The sequence below is a fragment of the Martes martes genome (assembly GCF_963455335.1).
Source record: "Martes martes genome assembly, chromosome: 10".
Taxonomy (NCBI): domain Eukaryota; kingdom Metazoa; phylum Chordata; class Mammalia; order Carnivora; family Mustelidae; genus Martes; species Martes martes.
In genome coordinates this window covers 89,527,418-89,553,654 of record NC_137898.1, presented here as the reverse complement: position 1 = coordinate 89,553,654, position 26,237 = coordinate 89,527,418, and the positions used below count along the sequence as shown (strand labels likewise).

At 46.5% G+C, this 26,237-nt stretch overlaps 1 protein-coding gene across 6 annotated transcripts in view; it reads left to right on the top strand.

The window, feature by feature from the left end:
* Nucleotides 1-26,237, top strand: part of NTM (neurotrimin) — a gene marked incomplete at both ends in the record, with an annotated part of 921,401 nt that overhangs the window by 724,321 nt on the left and 170,843 nt on the right. The gene's annotated exons all lie outside the window — the stretch shown is intronic.

Here is a 26,237-nt window from a genome sequence, read left to right as displayed (position 1 = left end):
GAAGAGAAGAGAACCCACCAATGAAAAGAATGATGAAGTGGCCCTTTAAATATAAATCTCTGGAGCCCCCAACCTGGTAGATGTTCCCTTAAGTATTCAAATGAGATTGCAGCATCAGATTGGTATGCATTAGGCTGGTTTCAATGAAAATTAACATGTAATTGCTTCAAATGAAGTAAGTGAGGAGGTAATCTGTTCTTAAATTGGATTCCCAGGATTTTGTGGTACCATAATGCAGCTGTGAAATGAAATATATTTTAAGGATGATGTCCTCAAGGGGGTGAAGGGGCTAGGAGGGGGAGAGGAGTAGAGATAGTGTATAGTAGAAACTTCTCCCCGCCCGCCCCCCAGCCTGCCTCATCCTTTCTCAGGCTCCTTCTCCAACAACTGCCAATGGGTGAAAGGCTAGTCTCTTACCCATGAGTGGCTCCCATTTTCTGATACCGAAAGGGATGCTGTCTTCCCCCTAGACATCTGCTGGTCCTCTTCAACTTCTTACAGTGTCTGGAGCTGATTCCTAGAGACAGGAAACACTCCCAGCCACTGTAGCTCTGTGGTCTTCCCTCAAAGCTGGATGTGTGGGGAGAAGATGCTCATTCCACATATGGTCTCTTATTGAGACCATCCATTACCAAGGCTTGCACTGCGAGTGTTGGTCATCTTGTCCAAAGCACATTGTGCAGTGGTAGAAAGCATTGCTCCTTGTCCTCCTGGTCTCTGAATATGGGGAAATGTGGGCTTGACCTCATGACTGACTCTTCTGTTATCAAAGCCAGCAACAGCAGCTGCCAAACTCATTACCAATACGGTCCTCCTAAAGCCTGGGTCTAGCCAGATCAGCCCCCCTCCCAACCCTAGCAGGCATGATACGGTCTGTGAAGTTTAAAGATGAGCCTGGGAATAATTAACCTTCTTACCCTTCAATCAAGATGGGAAGCAGCAGGGTGAGGAGTCAGTGCAGGTTAACACATTAAATTGTTTGCCTTTGCCATCCTAGGCTGAAATGGGATTTTCGGTCACAATTGAAATGAACTGGCAGTCCTCTGGTCCCATGGCATCACTTCTCTCTACTGCAGAGCCATCTCTGCTGGGCTCCGGGGACCTTCTGCAAGGCCACAGATGGGCAGAGCCGGTAAATGAAATGAATCACCTCGCAAAGCTGGGGTGGCGGTTCGCACCGCACCACTGCTGCTGGTCTAGACCAAGTTCCCCATCAAGGGGCTGGAATCACGATGCCATGCCTAACTGTGCCTCAGCTCCTGAGGAGATAAGGATTTATAATATGCTGTATAAAGAATATATGTTTCAATAAAAGAGTCCCCATCAGAGCTATAGAACAGGGAAATTAATAGGAAATCGAGAAGAATGAGACTGTGAATTCACTATTGTAGTGCTGAATCCAGCCCCAGTCTGAACCTCGCTTGCCTCTCCCCCTAGTCACAGCTTGGGTTTACAGCTCAGCTGTTGATTTTTGTTAATTCCTGTCTTTGTTTCTCTCTCTGTTTATGTTGCTATTTTCTTTCTGCACATGTTGAACAGCTCTGGCTTTAAGACTGATCGGAGATAATGGCTTCTTCAAATGTACATGTTGTATTTCTGGAAATCTCTCAGCCCATGTGACCAGACAGAGTTTTGAAAGAGTGCCAGAACGTTCCGCTTCTCCCCAGGGATTGGTGGGCTGATGAATTCAGAGACCATCAAAGTGAAGAGAAGAGGAGGGTGAAGGTGTGACCACACTCAGCTCCTCTGGATGTAGGTCTCCTTAGAAACAGTAGCCTGAGGCCCTTGAGTCCCTGGCCAGTGGCTTTTATTTCCTACTATAGGTAAGGCTGCAAGGTTGCGGAGAAATCCCTCCATTGAATCCTCATTGTGGCCAAGACCTCCAGTGTCCTGTGGGTCTACTAAAGCCACTTTGCCATACATGCTGACATCGTTAATCCTGCCATATAAAGGATCGAACCTGGGGCTACATTTTAGAATAGAATATCTATACCGCTTTGGACCAGTCTTCAGTTTTGATTGGTTCTTTGCCTCCCTTCATTTGAGAATTGGAGGAGAATAACATTCTGCTGTCTGCCTGGTGATCTGCAAGGATTAATAGCAAGATTGTCCTCCAGACCCCCCAGCGAGAGGCATGCGGGCAGCAACCAAAGAGAGCTTAGCATGCTTTTCTAGATTGTCCACAGATGCCACATCTACTCTGCAGCTGATTTCTAGTCTAAACTCCACTGCCGCCCCTCGATAGGATCTGACTGGCCCACTACAAGCCGAGCCAAGTTAGACGAGGCTAATATGGAAATAGATTTTATGGTGTGCGTGCGTGCGTGCGTGTGTGTGTGTGAGCTTGTGCATTAATCATTATTATTTTTTTATTCTTGTGCTAATCTGATAGCTTGTTTTAATCGTTGTGACACCCTTTTCTGCTATTAAAATCTGTCAAATGACCACCTTGATGTGCTCTCCTGGTTTAAATCTCTTCCAGAATTGCAGCATTCATAGGAGAAAAATAGAAAAGGCCAGTGGTTTTATTCCCATTTTAGAGACAGAGGAGCCTTTCACTATGGGAACCCGAGGAAGCATAATTCATCTTAATCACTGAACTTGTCTCATGTGATGACATCCAGAAGCCCTTCTTCCCGGGACCTCATTTGCTTTGAATATAAAATCGGGGTCATGGTGTTAATTCCTTGCTCTTAAAACACAGACCAGCGTCAAGGTCCAAGTATAAAAAGGGAGATATAAACCAAAATGCATAAAGCGGTAGCCACGGTGGAGGCTAGAGTCTGATATGGAATGCTGAAAATATCCCAAGTCATGTGCAAGACTCCTGGGTCAGCAGGGGCGTGATGAAATGCGGGAGATGAGGGACTAAATGGAAAATGCCTGACTCCATTTATTTAAGTAAAAAGACTATGAAGTACGGAGAATATAAGTGAAAAGCCGGTCCATTACAGGATCCTATTCCGAGCTCTATTCTTGCCATCCCGCCTTTTGACCTATGAAATCCCCTCCTGTTCCTCTCTTAAATTCTACTTCGGAAGCTTTAATTCTCATTTTATTTTCCTTTCCTGCTTGTAATCCGTGTCCTTCCGCAGCTTCGCGCCCCTCTCTTCCCACAGGCAGATCCACCCCTTCTGTTCACCCTCTCTCTCTAACAAGCCTAGACTGACAATTTTGCCAATAGTTTTCATATATAATAACTTAAGTGCATCACTTTTCTACAAACATGTTATCATTAGAGTTCAATTCTTCTGCTCCTAGCCTTTGTGCTGGGTAAATATATTCCTTTGACGTGTGTTTTGGAAGATGGCTCTGTTTTATGCATGTGCCATTAGTGCCAATTGCATAAAGCAGAAACACAAATTACCTGCATTCTGCAGACATATCTAATAACCTAGACACCATGGGCTGGCATTCACTGCAGCCTCTGCCTTGACGCACGAGACTGAAAGGGGAACACCCAAACTGCCTATTAATTTGAAATGCAGGGAAAGTGCTGTAGGCACGGGAATAGCAAGTTTAGGGACGCCATGGTTTAGCGTCCTCCTGCTCTGAGCTGTTTCCTGGGCGGGAGCCCTCCCTCAGGAGCTCAGGAGAGATGGCTTGGTTCCAGACTCTGTGGGGAGAGCTGGGACTGAGGACCTTTGGACCTGCCAAGGCTGAGATTAGTATTAAAGGTACTCCCTGCTGGAGAGGAGCCTGAGCAAGATAAACAACTGGGGAGACCAAAGAGGGGTGCCTCCTGGTGTATAGGACACCTGGAGAGGCTGTGTGGGTTTTTCTCACTGTAGTGTTCTGTGAGATTCTCTTCCAACTGCTTTTATTTAGGCAACTCCGTAGTCAGCAAATCAGCCTCCCCTGGGGCTGTTAAAGTCAAATCAACAGGGTTTTCTTGGGAACAAATATTTATAACAAAGAACCTGGGCTCCACCAATGCCACCTAGTGCCAGACTTCATGAGTCTGTTAAGGGAGCCTAAAGACGGGCCCCCCTCTGCCCAGAAAGGAGGAAACCCAGGATCCCTTCCCTATATGGGCCCTAGAGCCTTTGTTCTCTGGCTTGGACAGACATGATGACAGACATCAGCAGATATCAGCAAGGTAGACTCAGAAAGGGCCAGGTCCATAGCTGACCGGGAGACCCAGCGGTGTCCAGAGGGGAGCCTCCTGCAGGACTGCAGCCTGTCGTTCCCACAGCCCCTTCCTGCTCAGTCTCTCTCTGGAGCTCCTGGGTTGGTTGGTGTTTCTTTAAAGACATTTAATCTTAACCCTGCTCAGAATTTCTCCAAGTTTGGAACATGCCACAGTGTTGTTCAGAATTGAATTCGTGGTACTTGTGATACACACACACATGCACACACACACGCGTGCGCATTCATCCAATAAAAAACAGCAAAGAACACAAGAGACTGGGAAAACCTGACTCTATGTTTTTTTGTTCTTTTGGGTTTTTTGTTTGTTTGTTTTTTGTTTGTTTGTTTTGTTTTATCTTTCTCTCCTTTAAAAAAAAAATATTTTCCTTATGTTTTTCCTCTCTGGCCTTCTCCGATGATTTTTCTCTTTCTCTTCTGTGGCCTGTCCTGTCAGCCTCCCTCTGTCTCCATCTTGACTCCCACCGCCTCCTTTGCTTCTTTCTTTCTCTTTTCTCTCATTTGTAATGAGGCAGTTCAACTGCTGGAGGGTCAGTGCCATATATCACCGAGGGATCAGCATGAGGGGCACATTGACAAGGAAAGCTGTCATCAAATTTTACAGCTTCATATAAAATGCACTGTCCATGGCAAGGACAGAGAAGGGGCTGGAAGGGCACAGGGGTGGTTTGGGGAGAAGCAGGGGGACAGCAAAGAGGATCTTGAGTAGATGAGGGGGAGGTAAATCTATGTGGTTTCCACAAAAATGCATTCATGGAGACAAATCTGTTCTCTCTTCTAAACCCTAACATGTCCCCCAGAAGGCTCACTAGAAGACCCATTGCTTAATATGAGCTTCGGTGATGTGATATGTGTGTGATCCATTGTACAGAGCCACAGAGAACACTGCTAGCGCCGTGGGAGTGCCAGGGAACGAAGGGCAGTGTCATGGGTGTGATTTGCAGTCACTCTTCCTATGGACTTTTCCATAAACAACGCCGTGTGCGTATACGAGATGCCCCTCAACAGGTGTCCATGTGCCTGCCACAGGACCAGCTGGCGTTAGCCACCACTGAGGCTCAACGGGGAGGCCCCTGTCTTAGAGGCATTAACAGCCTGGATGGGCAAGCAGGTCAGCCCACATGAATTACTTAGAAAGGCACAGATGACGGTCATTACCCAGACTGAACTTTCTGCCTGCCCAGGTTCTTCCTTCGACTTCTGTTCTTTCTAGGACCTTTCACAAGCCAGAAACTAGGAGGCGGAATAGGACCTTGCTTGGTTGACTGTGGCTCTCCTGGAGAAAGACCACCAGAAGTCCCCTGCCTCTTCTGGACCTTACTATGTGATCTTAAGCAATTTAGTAGGCTTCACTTTCCTAGTGTGTAAAATGGAGATATTTTTGACATTTCCCTCACAGAATGGTTGTGAAAATCAAACGAGACAAAGTGTCAAGTGCTTGTTTAGCATAGTATCTGCTGCATGATGGTGATTAATATGTTAACTACTGTTACTGTGGGGTCGCCTGGGTGGCTCAGTAGGTTGAGCATCTGCCTTCTGCTTGAGTCATGATCCCAAGGAAAGCTGGGATTCCGGCTCTCATGAAGCTAGGAGCTTGCTTTCCCCTCTCCCCACCCCCTGCTTGTGCTCTCTCTGATGCGTACTCTCTCTTAAATAAATAAATAAATGAAATCTTAAACATTATTATTACTGTGTCACACACCTTCATTCCCACCTCAATCCCACCGCCTCTCCTTCCCACCTTAATCTGGGTAAAACATCCCTCGTCTCTGCTCCCCACCTCCTGCCCTGGAGACCTGCCCTACCTCAGGCCTTACAAGTGATGGTCTTGTGAATGTGATCCCTGCTTCTCCTCAACCAGCTCTCCCATGGGTAGCAATGGTCTCAGAACACAGGCTTGTGTACATCTCCGTCTTGTTTGAAACTCTTTGTACCTGAAGTTGTATTACATATTCCTTGGGGCAGCAACATGCAAGGCCCTTCATGAAAATACCTTTTCTTACTCACCCCGGTTTTTGATATATATTGTTTCCAAAGCCTATTCTCCAGTCATTCTCAGTATGGCCCTCATGTTTATACATCAGGAAGATCTGCAGAGCTTCTTTTCAATATGAGTTGGGGGGAAGTTTACATGTATGAAATACAGTTTAAAATATCCACAGGTGTGGGGTGCCTGGGTGGCTCTGTTGGTTAAGCACCTGCCTTTGGCTCACTAGGAGCTCCCAGGGTCCTGTGATTGAGCCCCACAGAAGACTCCCTGCTCAGAGGGAGTCTGCTTCTCTCTCTTTCTTTAAAATAAATTTAAAAATCTTACAAAAATAAAAAAAAATCCACAAGTGTGTCTCATGTGTCTTTCAAGCTGGAGAGCACTACCACTGTCCCAAAGATGCCCTGTCGTTGGCCACACAGTAGGCAGGCCCCCTGTTCTCTTCACCCTTGTGTATCCAGCCCCAAGCACACTGATTATCACACAGTAGGGATGCAAAACAGTTCTGGTGACTGACGGAATAAATAAGTAATATTTCCCTGGAGGCCTGAGGAAGATAGACGAAGTCGCCTGTACCCACGGGAGTTGGAGAAGCAGAAAAGGGTAGAGTGTGCTGGTAGGTAAGTAGGCATAAACAGAGATTGGGGTCCAGGGTGGGGAGAGATTGTGAGCTGTGGGCAGAGGAAGGGACACAGCATAGAAAAGGGGCAATATCCCACATTTTAAGTATCTCAAATCCCCAGGAGCACCGCTGGGTGATGTGAGGAAGTAGAGGGCTGAGGGAAAGCAGGGGCCCAGCTCTCTGTATAGCGAGAGCCAATGTGTGTGGATAAGAACAGAAATACAAACAGCCGAGATTAAGTGGGCCCTGAATGCATCAGTTCTTCTGGAAGGAAAGTCGGATGGATGGAAATCGTCTGTACAAGAGTGCAGGGAACAATAGTGGGGAGCTGGAGTGTCTCTGCACCCAGCTGTGGTGAGTGACTTCCTCGAAGCCAGGTGCTGAGTTACAGGGACAGTGCTGAGGGTGACAAGGGACGCCAGCCCCTGTAACTCACTGTGGGAGACCAAGCAGGTGCTCTTTTTCTCCCTCCCGTCACCCTTCTTCTCTGTGATAGATGGGGACTGAGCTGTTTGCGGTGTGCAGAGGCTGACAAAAATGAGGCGATCAGATTGGAAATCAAAGCTCTCACCATGGCTGGCAGTGTGCCGGGACTTCGCAGTTACCTCCCATGGCGGGGGCAGGAGCAGGGGGAGGAAGCAGCTGCTGTCATTTCCCCCCTAGGAGTTGTTTGGGGTTTTACTTTTATTTCTCCCAAGAGGAGAGGAGCTGGGGAGGGTAGCCAAGGCAGCAAAGGAAGAAAAGGAGAAAGAGGGCAAGATCAGGAACGCACCCGGAGAAAGAGCCACACAAAGGGACCAGGGAAGAGGGACGCAATCGGTAGAGGAAAGAAGGGTTTGGGACATTTCTTTTCCTGCTTTTCATGGGTTGTGGACTTAGCGTCCTGTCTCTTTGCCAGCTGCCCCTCCTGTGTTGCCCGCGGTGCTCTCGATCATCTGTAAAATGTGGTTTAACTTACGATTCTCGCATCTGCTCCTTGGACAGGTTGGGAAATTGAGGCACGGCACACCCAGGGCACTTTAACATGCCCATTTGGGTTCCTATTCTCATTCCTTTGTCCTGAAAATTCCAGAAAGTATCCCACCTTCACCTTACAGGATGAAAAATATATTTGTTTCTTTGCTTTTATGACCCCTTCTCCTACCACAAACTACCCCACAGCATCTCTGAGGCTGAGTCTTATGGATTGACTCTGCCCTCTGCTGGATCAAAAGGTGGAGAATGAAGTAGAAAAGGGGACTCATTCCAGAAAACCTACCCTGGCACGCTTCCCAGGAAAGTCTTTGGTTAAAGCAACCTGAACCCTAAATGAATACAGCTCAATATGCCTGTGATGTATTAATATCCTGATAAGCCGGTCAGAATGTGTTTCCAAATAGACCTATTACATAAGTAGCAATAAATACCAACCATCTCTCCCCTCTCTGTGGTTTGTGCAAGGGAAGGATCTATAGGGTGGGATCCCAGGGCCATACAGACAGTCTTGGCAATTCTGACCTTCAGACTGATGGGAAGTCCTGAGTTCCTTATAACACAGGTCCCCCGTGACATTCACATCGCAAGATTGTGCCCTTTGCCCGCCGTTTTAACGACTTTCTATTTTGTTTTACAACCTGCAATCTGCTGCATGTCCTGGTCAACAGTATCTATCTTTTCTGCTGTTGCTTGCTGCCTTGGATGCTTTTATGGGCATTGATTCCCTTCACTGGTTCCCCAAAGAGGTTCTTTTCCTTGAGCCAGAGCGTCATTCCAGCGGATTACAGTGTCTGCCACTCTGCGCTCCGATTTATTGCCATCCTGGGTTTTATTCTCTTCTACACTTGCAGCCAAGCCTCATTCATTTCGTTTTCTGGGGCGAGCAGAATGGAAGAAGTTGCTATTAATAGAAGAAAGGATGTCATGCCGGCAGGCTTAGTGATGTCTAAGTTTATGGTCTGCAAGCTCCAGAGCCTATCTCTGGCCTAGATTCACCTTTCTTCCTCTAAGGGACTGAATGAAGCAGGCTTCTCACAACAGAAGTGACCCTCTGAGGGTCTTACACTTTTTTCAGGCTTTGGGAACATACAGTGTTCTTGCTTTGGAGCAAGCTCAATGTCCTTCACCTTCCCCTAATTGTGACCATCAGTTTGCCTTTGCAAGAAGGTGGGGCAGGGCTGTAGACGAAGGCTTGGTACAGGCGAATGGGCAGGAAGAAAAAGGAGAGGAGAAACACATGATGAATGACACTCCAGGTCCTTCTAAGGTGGTTTGCTTTTCAGGTTTCCCAGACACCAATGCATGATAATCCAACTGAGACCACTCCACGGGTTTTATTTACTTTGATAAACACGTTTACTAATCATTTATCACAAATCAAATAGTAGAGCAATTTCTAAACAATGTCATACACATAATAAATGTATTTCGAATATGCATACAAAATGTTACATATCAGCTGTCACTTCCCTCACGGGAACATTTAGAAGCTACTCAGGGAACAGAGAGGAAAATGAGAGAGGCTGCTTCCCCGGGGACATGCCTCAGCTCATGGTGGACAGATCCCTGGCTCTATAGATGTATCTCTCCTTCTTACAGGAACCAGAGACACACAGTATCTTCCAGTGGGTTATAGTTGTGGGTTTTAGTAGGAAGAGCTCCCCCAGCCAGCCGGATATACCGGGAGATCCTGCAAACACAGATAGCTGGTGCAGGTCAGCAACTCTACGCATAGGGCTGGCACGTGTCCTTGGGCGCGGATTGATGGTATTGGCCATAGAGGATGTCTCTTTATAAAGTGCTCCTGGGAAACCACAGTTTGCAAAGAAGCAGCATGTATGTGGGGGTGGAGTGGCAGGTAGAGACTATTTGGCCCCGCATTCAAGAAGAGCAGTGGGGAGGTCTTCATATAAGGATTGATACTCCAAACTGTTTGCATTCTGAAAGAACACTGTAGAAGGCACATGTCTGGGTGAGAAGTGTCATTACTGTTGGGTCTCCAATAATAGTTTAGAGCCAACCTAGAGGGTAGTTTTCCAGTCTCTTACACATGTATTGGTCTAAAGTGTTTGGCCTTACCTCCAATAAGATAACAGAGGGATAGTGATGAGACCCCAGGAACCTGTCCACTCTTGCTGTTTCCATGATGACCCCAGGAAACCTGACCAAATCACTTGTGTCCTGTGATCCTATCTTCACTTTTAAGACAGGAGAAATATACCTTAAGATGGAATTCCTAAATAGAGACCTTGGGTGGGTTTTCGATACCTGCCTAGAAGTAATGTCAGCGCTGGATCAATGTACTGTTTTCTGTCTGCTCTACATCTAAGTTATTGGAGGAAAGACTTGCTAGGAAATGAAAAGCAGATTTTTTTTGTGATTATCCTGGTTTTTCTTCAACCCACATACGTGACAGTTGTCTCCCTCCTCTAGTCATTTCAGTTTGTTTTTCATATGGCTGTATTAGAAAGACAAGGAGGAAGAATGTAAAGAGTATGAGAAGTGCCCGGAGCATCTGGCCACAGCCTTGGAAGACCGTGTCAGTGATGCTGAGACAGTGGTATATCTTGTCCCACCCTTTCCTTTACCCCATTCCTTTTTCCCTTTTCTTGATTTTCTGGTGCAGTTTGGCTCAGGTTATTTATTAAGAACAACTTTAGCTCCTATGGATAAATTAGTGCCACTCATTTTCTCTTTGGGTGTGCTGCTGATCATTGAACACTTTTAACAGGTTTTGATGAAGCTAAAATCCTATTCTTTTTTTTTTTTTTTAAGATTCTATTTATTTGACAGAGAGAAATCAGAGCCAGGCAGAGAGGCAGGCAGAGGGGGGGTGGGGGAAGCAGGCTCCCCGCCGAGCAGAGTGCCCGACGCGGGGCTCGATCCCAGGACCCCGAGACCATGACCTGAGCCGAAGGCAGAGGCCTAAACCACTGAGCCACCCAGGCGCCCCTAAAATCCTATTCTTAAGGAGAAGAACCCAATTCCCGAGACTGTGAGGACTTGGAGAGTAGGAGACTCATTTCAACACTAAATATTCTTAAGAGAAAGAAGCCTAGAGGTGACCAATAATAAGAAACCATCTTGGCAGACAGGACACTGGCATCTAGTGATCATTTGATGAGTGGGGTAGGAGGAAAGAAACAGAGCTCAATTATGAGAACTGGTGAGCTTTGTTTGGGAGATGCTAGGGGATGCCATATAAAGTCATGGGGTTTAAGAGTGGAATGTGTTTCCCAAGTGGAAGGAAGGGGAAGAAACTACATTTTCATCCCTCTGACTTTTTTGTGCTTTTCTTGATAATTTCAATGAAAGGAGCAATCATGTTGCTAATTTTATTCTATGCATTTAAATTCTAATTAATATTATTTGATTCTCCTGTGTCCTGCTGAGGTGAAAGAAAATATGCTCCTTTACACTTTCCCCCCTCTTTCTCTTGAGAATTTGCATAAAAAGTGAAGTCATGTTTGCATTTATTGCATTTTGAGTAATTGGCATCCTTGCTCTCACAATTCTACTGCACTTTCTATTCTAACCTCCTAACCTGTCCTCTCTCCGTTCACCTTGGCAAAGAGAGGAGCACTTAAGGGTTTCAGACAGCTCTGCCCATCACAGAATAGGGAAGATGTTACAGGGGACAGAGGCAGCAGACCAGAGAAGTCATGCAGAGCAGCCAGGCCCTCCGAGATCCCATTGTCTTGTACAGATGAGGGAATGGACGTCCAGGGAGGTGAAACGACTTGCCTACAATCACACATTTTGTAGTCCTGGGCCTGGGGAGAAAGCATTGTCTCTTCATTCGCCTTCGTTTTGATGATTCCATGAGATACAATAATATGTGGAAGGACGTCAGGTGCTATCATGCATAAGGAAAATTTGAGCTCTTATTTGTCTGGTTAATTCACAGAATGCTCTCATGGAATATCTGTTGCATCCTTCCTTCTCATTTTGCAAGCATTTGTGGAGCCTGACTGCAGCTTGGTGACTTCTGGTAGCGGTGCTCACCCGTGATACACGTGCAAGCATGTCAGCCTCCTGGCAGCCTGGCAAGAGTAACCATGGAGAACAGTTGGAGAGATTCCAGTGTTTGGGTTGCGCCTGAGGCCAGCTATTGTCTCAAAGACACCTGGTTTAGGATAGATGCCTGCTGCAGTGTGCCTTCACTTCCAGCAACAGATTTACGAACTGACAGTGATAATGGGCTAGGTACCATGGTAACACAACTGGTCTCTGGGGGAAGGGGGTCAAAATAACAAAGATAAAGAAAATACATCAGTCCTGCCTTCCCAAGTGCTATATGACTTTGTAGGTGAGATGGCAGAGGTATGTAAGGCACTGGGGCATGTGGCTGTCAATGAAGACGTGGTATGGCCGAGGGAACCTTGTAAAGGCAGACGTGTCAGAGGTGATGAGGTGGCAAGGATGTTCTAAACAAAGGAGACAGTATGGGACACGGTTTGGAGTTGTGGCAGTGCATGCAACATTGAGGAATATGCAAGAAAATTGCAATCACATGCTGTGATGTGGGTCCTGTGCAAGGTGATGGGTTTAGATGAGGTTGGGGTCATCCTGTTAAGTCATTCCATAATGTTGTAGCTTCATACTAAAAGCTGTGGGGACCACTGAAGGGTTTTGAGCAAAAGAGTCCGAAGGTTTTGCTAGAAAAAAGACAGCAAGAGGGTTAGCTAGACGGGTTACAACTGGAGACAAGAGGCCAGTTAGGGGACCTTGGTGCTACCCACCGTCCAAGTCTGACCACATTGGAACCCCTACTTCCTCGGCTTCTGGGACGGGGTCAATCTGAGCGAGATTAGGGAATGATTTGAGTTTGCTGTTGAAGGGTCAAGATCAGGGAGTACTTTATGCAGAGAAAGAACTAGCCCTCCTACTGTGCAACTAGAATCCCTTCCTACAGAGATCATTTAATAGAGAATGCCACCAAAGACACAGAGAGTTCTGTAAAGGACTTGGATAATTATTCACCCAGTGCCTGGTGAAGAAATTACTGCAAAAACAGCTCCAGTGCTCAGAGGACTGACTCTGCTGGGTGACAGTTGTGCACCTGCACCCTCCCTTCCATCTCTAGCCTCACCGTCTGGGCTGTGCCCGGCTTCCTACCAGTGCGGGTACATGAGAGAGTGAAGGACCCTCTCTGCAGGGTTTCCTGCTTCAGGTTCCAGGGTGAGTGCTGTATTTTCAGGGTTAAAATCAGGCCCATCCCTCAGTGAGTGCCCAGTCTTTGTCATTCAGCTCCCTGTGCAAGTCCCCTACTTCCTTCCAGTGAAGTAGCTGTTCTCTTCTTTGTATCAAAAGCTCCGAAAATATAGAGAGTAAGGAGTTACGTTTTGTCATGAAGAGTGAGCTTGCATCTCCAAAGGCCTGGAAACACCATAATGGAATGTTTAAGGTTGAGCAGGATGATGTAGGCATTCATTTGGTTATTTGGGGAATTTGAAGAGTGGGGTTGACTATATTTTTACACAAAAGATTTGTAAATTTTAAAAATCATTAACACCTCCCTGTTCCTTAGAGTGTTTTATATTCTTCCTGAAATACCTTTTTTGACCGTCATGACAACCAAAAGTGTTGAGTGGGTAGCCGCATTTTCCCCCCTTTGACACTTAAGAAAACTGAGTCACACGAAGTCTAAGGACTCAGGCTTGTCAGGGAAGATTAGATAATAAAACAAGGACCCAGCTAGTTCAACTCCATGGAAATTAAGCCAAAAGCTCTGGGTATGATTGCTGCTTCTCTTAAATATGAACATGCAAGCTGAGGTTATATCAGATAATATATACTAATTCACCGCAGCTTCCAGATGGTAGAGATCTTGTTAATATCTGAGTAACACCCAGTGCATTGTCAAGTTTTCAGAATGTTCATTATAGAATCTCTCTTGGAATCCACTAATCCCAGGAATCACTGATTTTTTTTTTTTTTCTCTTGGTTTAAGGAATTGGGAGATGCAGATTCTTATCCCCAATCATTCTTTTTTTCTTTTTAAGATTTTATTTATTTATTTGTCAGAGAGAGAGAGGGAGAGAGAGCAAACAAGCACAGGCAGACAGAGTGGCAGGCAGAGGCAGAGAGAGAAGCAGGCTCCCTGCTGAGCAAGGAGCCCGATGTGGGACTCGATCCCAGGCCGCTGGGATCATGACCTGAGCTGAAGGCAGCCGCTTAACCAACTGAGCCACCCAGGCGTCCCTCCCCAATCATTCTTGAATCAAATAGCTACATAGCCATAAGCACATGTATGAAGCAACTGTGTAGATTTAACTTTAAACTCTTACCTATAAGGTGGTAGACCATCTCTCAGGTCCCTCCAAGCACCAAATTTATATATGTTTGTTAAGTTCTCGGCAAAAGCACCACTTCTGCAAAGGTTTACCCTGACCCCTTAGATAAGGGAAGGTTCCCAAACACCCCCCCCTACTTTCTGTATAACACCCCGAAGTGTCCTCTCATACGAGACTCACACTTCATGACGATCTGCTTTTCTTTGCCTCTCTTCTGTATGAGCAGAATGCCTATCTGTGTCTGTCTTATTTGTCTTGGTATCACATTAGGTGCTTAACACAATGCATGGCACATAGTAGGTTCTCAGTGAATATTTGTCAAATAAACAGATAATTCAATAAACTATTCTTACACATCTCAGTTTGTCCACATCTTTGGAGTAACAACCAGATGTAAAGGTCAAAGAATGAGAAAGAGAAGGATAACCCCAGGGATAGGATCCTTGGGAGGACAAAGGCTATTAAATAGTTTGCAGAATGGGGGAGAGTCCTGTGATTCACAGTACCTCCCATCAGCCCGGTTTAACTTGATCATGTCCGTAAGAGAACATGTGATCAGATATCTGATGCATGAATAAGACCCAGCAAGTGGGGAAGGGAAAACCTTCTTGAGAAGAGGTTACCTCAGCATTTACGTTGTTTCTGGCAGTGGCGTGCTCCCCACATCTACTGTCTTCTCTCTCCTGCATTGCTCCCCAGTGTGATTTTCTTCCTGTCAGTTGCCCTCCAAACACAGCTCTAGAGCTTCTCCCCGCTGACTGCAGCCTTCCTGCTTATGCCGGCTCCCTCTGCATCCCTACAGAGCCCCGACTTCTATCAGACCAGACCTTAAACATCTGACCCGTCTCCAACTTCCTGTCTTTAGACTTCATTTCCTTCTTACAAAGAACATCTTCTCACCTTTTCTCCATTTATGCAAATGTATCTGTGATTCCATAGGAGCCCAAGGCTCCTGCCTCTGTGTGACTGCCAGGGTACAACACCCCCACCCATCTACCATCTACCATCTACCAGCCACCCCCACCACACACCTGAAATCGTCACCAGCTGTCTCCTTCAGTCCTTGCACCTGCGTAGATTGTGTTTCCCTTGGTTCTAGTGTCCTTAGATGGCCCTGCCTCCATGGTGGTTCTTGCTGGCTTCCAGCTTTCCACGGTCCGGCCACCTCTATCTGGAGCCCAGCACACCCCCTGCCACCCACCCGGTGCCTGATATAGAGCAGTCTGCATCCCTCTAGCACCTTCTTACAGCCTCCAGAGCATTGCCCTTTCCTTCAGGGTTTCTCCTTTTGATCACAGAAACTTTGTGAGAATTACAAATAGGACTGTCTCAGTTCTGAAGCCCCAGAAGCAGGCCCTGGAGATGGGCGTTTGTGCTGAAGTGACTTATTAAGGAAGTGCTCCCAGGAGAAACCCAGAGAGAGTGGGAGAAGCAGGACAGAGAAGGGCAGAAAGCCAAGGAAAAGCTCAATTTCAGGCAAATATCCATGAATGCGGCTTCTGTTGGATGCAGAGAGACTCTGGCAAGTACAGAGAGAGGCTTCCCCACTCCTCCCCAGCCCGCTGCCTGCCAGCTGCCCTGCGGGGCACGGGCTTCCAGACATTTCCAGCTCTGTGAGTGTGTGCAAAGGGGCTCTATGGCCTCAAGGCAGCCCTGCAAGGAGAGCCCCGGATGGGGACTGTTCAAAGCAGAGGCACACAGAGACCTGGAGAGGCACAGACATAATGAAAGGGACCCAAGGGAGCTGGGCTGAACACTGGGCCTTGTCCTGCCCAGGTGGGGACATTACAGAGGATCCAAGACCCGGGGACAAAGGCCCTGCTTGCTGCCTCCCTTCCTCCTGGTGCCCTGCCTCCATGCTTAGGATCCCCTTGGCAGGCTGCCACATCTTTACTGTGGAGACCTGTTTTAACCTGATCCCCAGATCTTTTCCTCCAGGAATTAAGGCAGAAGAGTATGTCCTTCCCTTAGGTGAACACACTGGAAGACATTTTTCTAGGTCTTCTGGCTTAGGAAAGGTATTTTAAGGCTTCCCACCATGCTTGGTAAAAAGATGAAATTGGCTAAGAGTGCCAGTTGGTCCCCCCATCCCTGCATCCTGGTGTCCACCCCCATGTCCCACACGTCTCCATATAGCCAACTTCTGTTTTATGACAGAGAAGGGGTGGGGGGAGGGCACCAAGGCTGGTCCACAGATGCTTTTAACAATAAACCAGTGTGCGAGACTGGCACTCCACTGAGAGGGTGTTCTTCTAACAAACAACTGTCACAGAACAGAGGAAGAAACCTGACAGAAACTGGGCAAAAGGCGAGGTCTTTCCCCTGGGGAATGAGGATACAGGGTGGCAGTAGGCCCAGGCCAATGCTGTTCCTTCCACTGGGAGCTTTTGTCTTTCTGGGGATACGCCCTGCCCTTTCCCCCCACCAAGGTATCACATTGCATAGATTAGCTATCTGGAGAGATCCAATTAGCTTCTCTCTGCTTAACTATTTTCACATTTCCTTGTAGCAGCCCGTTTTTCTGGACCCTGGGGACCCTTTCTCTTCACAGGCCAGCGGAGGATGTGCATGGGGAGCAGAAGCCTCACCGATGCTCCGTGCAACTCTGCATTGGTTCTCTTCCTCTGTCCCACCTGTGTCTCAGCCTCTTAGGGGTGGAAGTGGCACTTTGTAACCTGGGAGGGAGCCCGCCTGCTGCCCCTGACTCCCAGGTGGGCCCTGGGCAGTGGTTGGAGACACAGTGGTACTGCCAAGAGGGGAAATAATGTGTGGCCAGGGTCATTTAGTGAGAACAACCCAGAAGCTCTCTGTATCATTTTGGGATTCTAGCTTTAGTTGGCCTGTTCTTCCTTCTCATGTGCTGTGGGAGCTTGAGGCGGCAGACCGTCTCTTCCTTCCTAGGCGAGGGAAAGAAGAGCTCTGGCCTCAAACGGGATTGCTTTCGTTCCAAACCCTCCCTCCCTGACACAGGGTCATGTGTGTACACAGTCTCCTGGGTGAGAACCAGGTAGAAAAGCAACATGTTACTGACTGCTCAGAACTGCCTGGGCGTCCCCCTTATTCCTGCTGGCAGGAAGGAAGACCTTAGGGGTCACTGGTCTAAGAGGTGGTTTTAGCCTCCTAGGCCATGAGGTTCTTCCCACTCTGCAGGTGTTCAAGCCCTAACTATATGCGGTCTTTTTTGGTAATGGGAGGGGTGCTGGAGGCAGGATCCAGGCCTGGGAGAGGGATTTGGAGTTGTCTCAACAAGGAGTTGGAGTTGGAGCTAGTCCCAGAGTTGGAGCCAGAGGGACACACATGCTGACTTCACCTGAGGCTGACTCCTACGCATGAGGCCTACCAGACGGCTGCATCGTTCATAGCCTCTCCTGGCCCTGGGCTTGGGAGGAGGTGGGTACTTCCAGACCCCTTTTCCAACATGGCACTACACGTCTAATATGTACTGTCCATACCACTTTACCTGAGTGAGTCCTGTTTTTTTCCAGTATCATTGCGAAAAATGTCTGGAACAGATAAGAGTTGTGTGCTTCCTGCTTATAACCTGCCTCTCTGGGTCCAGCTTCTTCTGCATGAAGCTCCATTTTGGTTCAGGCTTTACGTGGACCAGCTGGCAAGGACCAGAATAGGAGGAGACAAAGAAAGGAGGAAAAAGATTGCAGGAGTCTTTTCCTGGAATCACATTTCTTTCCATGCCAGGAAGGGCCCACGCAGTAGAAGACAATGAGACAAGATCAATGTTGGTGCCTCTTACAGCCGTTGCTAGTTTTTTGAGGTAGCCACTGCAAAGTTCTTCACTTTGGTTCTCTGGTTCTTCTTGTCTTCGGGATAAAATAAAAAATCTTTCACAGAGTGTGTTGCCCAATCTACCACAGAAGTCAAGTTCCTGCGGGGAAAAAAGGTGGCGTGCTCAAATCGAGTAAGTTGCGGAGAGTTTAATAAAGTGCATATTTGCAAGGTATGAGCCCAAGTGTAGGGAAAGTGCAGGAAGAGTCAGGACAGGAGAACTGGTATAGGAGGGCAATATTAACACCTGCAGGGCTGAGGGGATAAAAAGGAGGAGGTCACAGCTGCCTCCGGGGAGAGAGGGCTGTGTGGAGAGGTCCACTGCCTAGGGGCTGTCATTTTTGACAGAGGGACTTTTGTCGGCCCTCTTGTGTTTAGCAACTGTCTTCTCACCTCATGGCCACCCTGACTCTCACAAGATCCAAATCGTACTGAAGGTAGCCAGGAGTCCTGGGAATGAATAAGCAAATATACACCTCCTGTCTTCCTAGACTCCACCCATCACAGGAAAATGGACCATAAACAGAAATACACACCAGGATTAAAATATGTCTGGAGATCATTCATGAAGGATTAAACATTTTTACAGATGAAAGGTAGTGGGGATACAAAATGATATTTAAAATTGGCCTTGATAGGGGAAGGAATTTGTCTCACACACAGCGAGGAAGAGCATTCTAAAAACGGTGAGCTGCGGAATCCAGATGTGAACAGGGTGCTCAGGTCACTGTGAGAGGTAGTCCAATGTACATGATACACGTCTTGCCTAAAGCAGTGGGGCTGGGAGGTGAGAGGGGGCTTTGCAGGAGATCATTCGCTGAAGCCCAAAGTTCAGCTGGCAGATGCAGTTCAGGGTGAATTTCCACTAAAGTTTCCGTCAGCACTTCTGGGATCCTGTGCCTAGGGAATGTTGGTTTTGCCCAAGGGTTTCAGGGGAACCTCCCCTACGTTTGGACAATTTTGTATATGTCAGGCAAATGAATGAGGAAATAAATAAAGAAAAAGAGAAGTTTCCTGGCCTCTTGGCTTTGGTCACCTGGAGCGGGGGGCGGGGTGGGGTGGGGGAGACTGTTGCTTTTGTCTATGGTTGTAAAACAAGACCATGAAGCCCTATTGCCCACATTGCTAAATGCATGTGACACAGCTATTGAGCAAGGAAATGGCTTTTGGGAGCTCCGGCTTAGAATCGTGATAGGACCTACTGGGCCGTCCCAAGCCCCCTGTAACATTTGAGTAGCACTGGTTTTTTGCCACCTGCACAAATCAAAATGTTGTGCCATTCATTTCAGACAACTCACGGCCCACCCAGCTCAGCAGTTTGTTTTGAGATGATGCTACTTTATTTGACTTGGACAGGAAAGACAGATGGGTAGGTGTGCTTATGGAGAACACATCTTGGAGGTTCACAAAGCCAAGCCTTCTGGATTTATGTTCAAGACATTAGAGAAGTAAAAGGTGATAGATGCCACTGTTTTGATGCCCTCAAATAGAGAGCGTGCACTGATGGAGTTGTATGCATTTTATATTGTAAATGCAGGCAGAGTAGTTTACCCTCGTGGCCTGGGGCTTTTCTAGACACAGGCTCTGTGATCTTATACTTCTCAGAAGTTTGTGGAAGGTGAGAGATTTTAAACAAAACTGAAACTGACAACAGATATTTATCGAATGCTTACTCTGTACTCAACAGGATGTCATGTAGGGGCACGTAAGAAAAATAAGGCCTGGCCCTTGCTTTCAAGAATTTACCATCTAGTCAGAGATGCAACATACATGCACAGAAGATGGAAAAGCCGTCTGTACGATAGGTTGTAGAACCACATTGTTTGTGGAGTTTCAACTACATGCAAAGCAGTGCATCTGCATGCTTGGTTCCATTCAGTCTCCCATTAACCCCATGCAGGAGAAAATGTTATTTCCATTGCAGATGGGTGAAATGAAACTCAGAGAAGTTTGGAGGGCTTGTTGGGAGGCAATATGCACAGACCTGGGACTTAGATTCCAGTCGTCTGAGTTCAGAGCCTGTTCTCTTGCCTCTCTCCACCCCATCCCCCAACCTAGGCCATGGCTACCTGCCAGCAGTGGGAGCTCCCAGGGTGGTATGTGCACACTTGGGTTTTACCCTCAGTCCATGCCCCTCTCTTCTAAGATTTCTGCTTCTACCTAGGCATGGAATAGACAGACTTTCTAGCATCCATCTGTTTTTCTTTTTAATGTTAAGCAAAAACAGTCGTAGTTGAGGGATTCAAGGCCATCGTGAACTGACTGTTAAGTTCAGTGTTTCTTGTCTCACTATGATCCAAAACAATTTTACAAATATCGACTTGAGTTTAGACTCTAGTAGGGGCAAAATTAGCAACCCCAATAGGGGAGCCTTCTTCTTCAATGAAGATCTAAGGTACTAGTGATGTCTGAATTTTCAGCAGGTGGGTGATGAAGCATCTTGCTTTTTCTGTTTGATGGTTCCCCCCAGGAACAGGTCTGGAAGATGTCCATGCCAACTCCATGGGACTGGCTGGTGGTATTTCTCTGCAAGCCACATCGCAATGATTGTCTGTGAAGCTTGCAGGGAGGGGCGGAGCAGCAGCCAAATGCTCAAAGGAACCAAATTTAGGGGCAGCTGGAGCATTTCTGTGCAATAGGAGGAGATTGTGACCAGGTGCTGTGAAGGGCGGAAGCTCTTATTTTACTGGAGACTCAAGCGTTGCTTGAGACGTGTTGCTTTTCAAAAGCAGTTGAAGGGCCATTTGATAGAAGGAATGGTTGGATTACCCACTGTCGGGATCCATTGTAGCCCTCAGATCTTCAGCCAGGTGCGTTTAAGAAAGGCCAAGCCTAGATTTTTCTCTCCTTCTTCAATAATCTTTCTCTTTATTTCAACACTCTTTGTCTGCTGTTAGAAGATTCCAAACAGATACTTTTGCTCTATTTTTCTTGTAACTTATAGACACACACCCACTGTCTCCCTCCCTTTCTCATTTCCTTCCAGATTCAAAAGTAGCTTGAGGCCCTTAGTCCATGCTTTTATGGTTTTAACTCTGCAGGTCCTCATCCTGGGCTTGCTTAATCTTTTTTTTTTTTTTCCTATTCCTCAATGTATAAATGCAGCAAGTGTAATAATACCACTATTCATCAGCAAGAGAAGGAGGACATAGAGGGCTGCATTTTTAGAACTTTGGTGCAATTGGTGCAGCTGTAGAAAATGACAGGTATGACAGCTTTTTCTGCCGTACACTGTGCTCAGGTGCGATGTCCAGCATGGGCATCTGTGACTGGTCTTCTTCTGGTCAACTACACATAAACCTTTTCATCATTAAAGAAAATGCATTGCCGATCCATGTAAGCTGCAGCACCTGGATGATCTCCATTCAAATAGAGCAGGCTTGCTCTCTCTTTAAGAAGAAATTTCTCCAAGTAGCAGGATGTGGACAGACTTGCACACTGAGAAGGGCACTGGGCTCATAAGTGAAATGATAAACAAGCATCTCTACTAGGCTCTGTCTGTCTGTCTGTCTTGATGCTGCCAGGATATTGCATAGGTCAGGCCATGGGCTGTCCATGGGGATCACGTGTGCAAGGAGTTCCACAGATCTGATGGGAGGGAAAGGCCATTCCCACTAAGGCTGAAGGCTGATGGTCACTGGCCAGAGGGCTGATGGATAGAACGAGGGCAGTATTGAGGCAGGAGGACAGGGGGCTTTCAGAGTTCAGAGATGTTTCGAGTTGGGGAGTTGGAAGTCCCAGAGCTCAATCCAGAAGGCTTAGGTCAGCAAAGGTTGTTTATCTTTGTATGTCTGGCAGTATGGGAGGAGAGGATGCTTGATTTATGAACTTAGTGTATCTTAAGAATTCAGGGGAAAAGTGAGAGGTGGGCCACCTGAGTGGCTCAGTTGGTTGAGCATTCCACTCTTGATTTTGGCTCAAATCACGATCTCAGGGTCATGAGATGGGCCCCGTGTTGGGCTCCACACTCACTGTGGAGTCAACTTGAGACTCTCTCCCTCCTTTTCTCTCTGCACCTCTCCCAGCTTGCTCTGTCTGTCTCTCTCTCCCTCTCTCTCTCTCTCTCAAATAAGTAAATAAATCTTAAAAAAAAAAAAAAGAAAAGAAAGTTGAGAGGATTTCAAGGTTTGGACAGAGCACTTTCAACTCTTTCTGTCTCTCCATCCCCTTGCTGACCTGCGACTATTTCCCTATGATAAGTGGCCATCACCAGCTGTACATGCCTGGATTAGGAAGAGTTGAGTTTGAAGGGATCCCTACTTCCCATTTAATCATACAGTCAATTACCTTCCTGACAGACATGAAATACCATGGTGTGTTTGAGGAGTCATTTTGCAGAACTATGTTGAGGGCCATCTCTGCAAAACGGGGAGCCCGTTGATGGAATTTCCTACCCCAATCTTCTACTGACTCCCCACCAACCAGGGCATTCTGAGGGAGCAATTTTGCCTGCTTTTACCTTTTTCTTTTTTTTTTAACTGGGGAGAATTGTCTCCTCTGCATTGTTGTGGAGACTCAATAAATGAGACAGATAGATGGGGACAGGTATAAGGAGGTGACAGTAGTTGGCTGCCAAGTTACTTTTGTGATCCATCTCTGCAGAAGCCGGCAGTAATGCCGGGGAGACTCAGCAAGACTGATATCCAGCAGTGACAGTTTGGACATCTAAACATGACCTTGGATGTGCCCAAAACCACAGCTGAAGCTATGCCAGCTTTTCAGTGTAGTATATCACAGGGGCTGCATAACCGTGCTGGAAATTGGCTGCGTTCGGAGCATTAGCGTATCTGCAAATGAACATCTCTGTCCCTGGAAGCACAGTGCAGAGCAGTGAGACGACTTCGTTGCAGTCAGTTTCCAATAATTAGGCACTCCCAGGAAGCCCAGGACTGTCCTCTCGGATTCATCGGGAGGCTGAGATGCCCCCACTGTGGGCATCAGAAACAATTATCCAAGCCACGTAGAGGTTGTTGATCAGAATTTCCTATGCCACAGCTGGCCATTCACCTGGTGTCTGGTTCCATTTTAGCTGCTGGAGGAGCAAATAGCTGGGCCTCAGCTCTGGCTTCCCAGAACATACTGGTTACAAGGAAGTTCTCTCCTGTAAAGTAATAGAAAACTATTTCAAATGAGGGTCATTTCCTAGTGCCCACTCACTCTGCAGCCCTCATTTCACCAGAAACCAGATGTCTAAATTAATGGATTTTAGAATGTGGTCTCCAGACCAGGGAGGGTCCAGCGATCCATACTTTATCAGGGCTTCCAGGTAATTCTGACGCACCCTGAATTTAAATGTTGGAGGGCATTTGGGAGGGCTTATAAGGACCTTGAAGAACACTGAATTGGAAAAAAAATAAAATAAAACTGGGTCTGAATCCTGACTCTGCAACTTAATACCACAGCGATTCTGATCAATTCAAGTATTCTTTCAATTTGAATATATATTTTTTTAAAGATTATTTATTTATTTATTTGACAGAGAGAGGAATCACAAGTAGGCAGAAGTAGGCAGGCAGATAGAGAGGGAGAAGCAGGCTCCCTGCTAAGCAGATAGCCCGATGTGGGGCTCGATCCCAGGACCTTGGGATCATGACCTGAGCCGAAGGCAGAGGCTTAACCCACTGAGCCACCCAGGCACCCCTAATTTGGATATTTTTTAAATGTGACTTGGCATTAATAAATGAACCCACCACATTTTTGAGATGTAGTCTATGTAATAGGCTTGTGTTGTACCAAGCATACAAGAAGATGTGTTCAATAAATATTAGTCTTGAATATGAATTTCACAGTTTCTCTGCTTGGGTCGAAACAAAATTTATTTTTCCAAGGATTTATTTATTGATTTTAGAGGGGAAGGGGAAGAGAAGGAGTGTAGGAGAGCTAGGAGGGGCCAAAGAGAGGGAGAGAGAATCTTAAACAGGCTCTGAGCAGAGCCTGACGTGGGGCTCGATTTCAGGACCCTGAGATCATGTCCTGAGTTGAAATCAAGAGTGGGATGCTCATCTGACTGAGCCATCCAGGAGTTGCCAAGTACAATTTAGAGCAGGGGCTATCCTTAAGGTAATTAAGACAAATAACATCCCAGGTGTGTTACTAGTAAAATATGCTGGGGAGTGTGTTGTTCTTCAGGAATTTCAAACCACTCTGGTTCCAAGTCCACACTCCAGGTAAGGCAGCCTGCGATGACAAACATCATGGAAGTCTGTGAGGAACCTAAGAGAAGGGATGGCATCACGTGCTTCCTCTGTTGGCTGTACTTCTCTACCTCTCATTCACTCTCACAGCATTCTGGGTATAGTCATCAAAGCCAGAGGCAGTCTTGAAATATGTTCTAGACCAGCCCAAATTTCACATTTATTCTAGTTATCTAGAGATCTTATTAAAGTGAATATTCTAATTCATTGCACATGAGGTAGGGCCAGAGTTTCTGCATTTCTACCAGGCTCCTATGGGATGGTGATCTGCTGGTTTTCTGACCACACTTCTACATGGTGAGCTGCTAGCTCAGTGCTTCCCCACCCTAATGTTCATATGTTTCATACTCAAGATTTATGCTACTTAAGGAATGGTCTAGAGCCAGCGGCACTGGCGTCACGTGAGAACTTACTCAAAGTGCGGACTCTCAGGACCCACACCAGACCTATGAAATCAGGACATGCATTTTACTAAGATTCCCAAGAATCACTGTAAGCACAATAAAGCCCAAGATCTACTCAGGGTATGTTCACTCATATTATTCACACAGACTCTGCACTCAGAAGGACCCTGCACATGGTTAAGTGCTATGCTCTCAGTATCTTGAAATGAGCTCTGCCTTTTCACTTTATACTGTGCCCCCCAAATTATGTAGCTGATCTCAGACACACAACTCTGCGCCAGTGTTTTTCAAACTTTGGTAGGTCTATGACCCAACTGAGGTATTGTTAGAAATTCGTATTTCTGGACACCCAAAGACTGAATCAGTAGGATAGGAGGTGAGACTAAACACCTGTAACAAATCCTTCATGTGATTCTGATGCAAGTGGCCCATTCCCTTGATCTTTTCCTAGTGAAGTCATTTCCATCCTGCATTGTCCGGGAAACACAATGAATAGCACAGAACTTGCTGGACACCAGAGCAAAGGTGTTTCTGGTGGAGCAGCTTTCCCTACAGGCATTCTCAGCAAGGCTCCCCACCTGTGCCTGAGTGGCCCTGCAGTGATCCTGTGACATTTACAGAAGTATAAGCGGAAAGAAGGTGCGGTACAGGAAATCTCATCTCAAGAGGGACCACCCGGGGAAGCTGGTATGCTCAGCAGCCGTTCTTGGGTTTTTTATGGTCACAGACCATTTTGAGAATTCAGCAGGGAAAGGTGTCCCTCCCCCATGAAAAATCTCCCTTTGCACATTCTGAGGAGCACACAGGTCCAGGAATCAGCCAGATGCCCTGGCTGAGATGTCTGTCACTACCCAGCTCTCTAACCTGGCCAATTCCTCAGACCATTCCAAATGGTGGAGTCCTGATCTTTAAAGTAGAGAATGGGTAAGATAATCTACTTCACAGATTGGCTGCAAGAATCAAAAGAAACGGTGTGGATATAAAAGTATTTTGTACACTGCAAAAGAATATATAAATGTGAGGTATCATTATACATACTGAGCTACATTGCTATTTCCAGCATTGTAGTTAGGATCAGGACACTATGTTTGTGAATTTCCCCTAAGGCCATAGAACATACTTGGTGTACTGAGAGAGGGAAATGAATACAGACAGAGAGATGTGATTAGGACTTGGCGAGAGAAGCTGGGAGATTTGAAAATGTAAGGAAAGAGAGGGAGCTTCCACAATTTGGGGACTCCAGATGCAAAAATAAAAAAGACAAAATCTATTTTTATACGTGCAAACAGTTTTGAGATTTTGGAAAATGCCTTTAGTCTCGCAGTAATTGAACATTTCTGCCCCTGGGTATAATGAAGATAAATAGCAATGGTGGTGGTCCATATTTAGTTTTGACTTCAGAAGCCTTCTGTTAGAATCCGCTATTCTGAGATAATGTTTAGTAGTTAAAATCTGGGTCTCTCTGATCTAGCTCATATTATCTGTGTGGCTTGGGAGAAATATTTAGTTTCTTTGTTCTTCCGTTCCTTTTACCAACAGAACCTTGTTCATACGGTTGTTATAAGTACTGGATGACTTAGTACTCCCAAAATACCTACAGCATGAGAATCCTTGTGCAAAGGGAGAGCTGATGGTTCCCCAAGGGCCTAGCCATTCTGGGTACGGAAGATGCCTCCAATTGTAACTACCAAATAGTTATGACTACGGAATTAGTACTTTGCTCAGCTGGTTTTCAGTGCTCAGTGCTGAACTTTTCAGGACCCAGAAGACTCAGATAGCCAGTGCGCTGAGGCTATAATCTCACAAGATCTCTGCTGCCCATTTCTA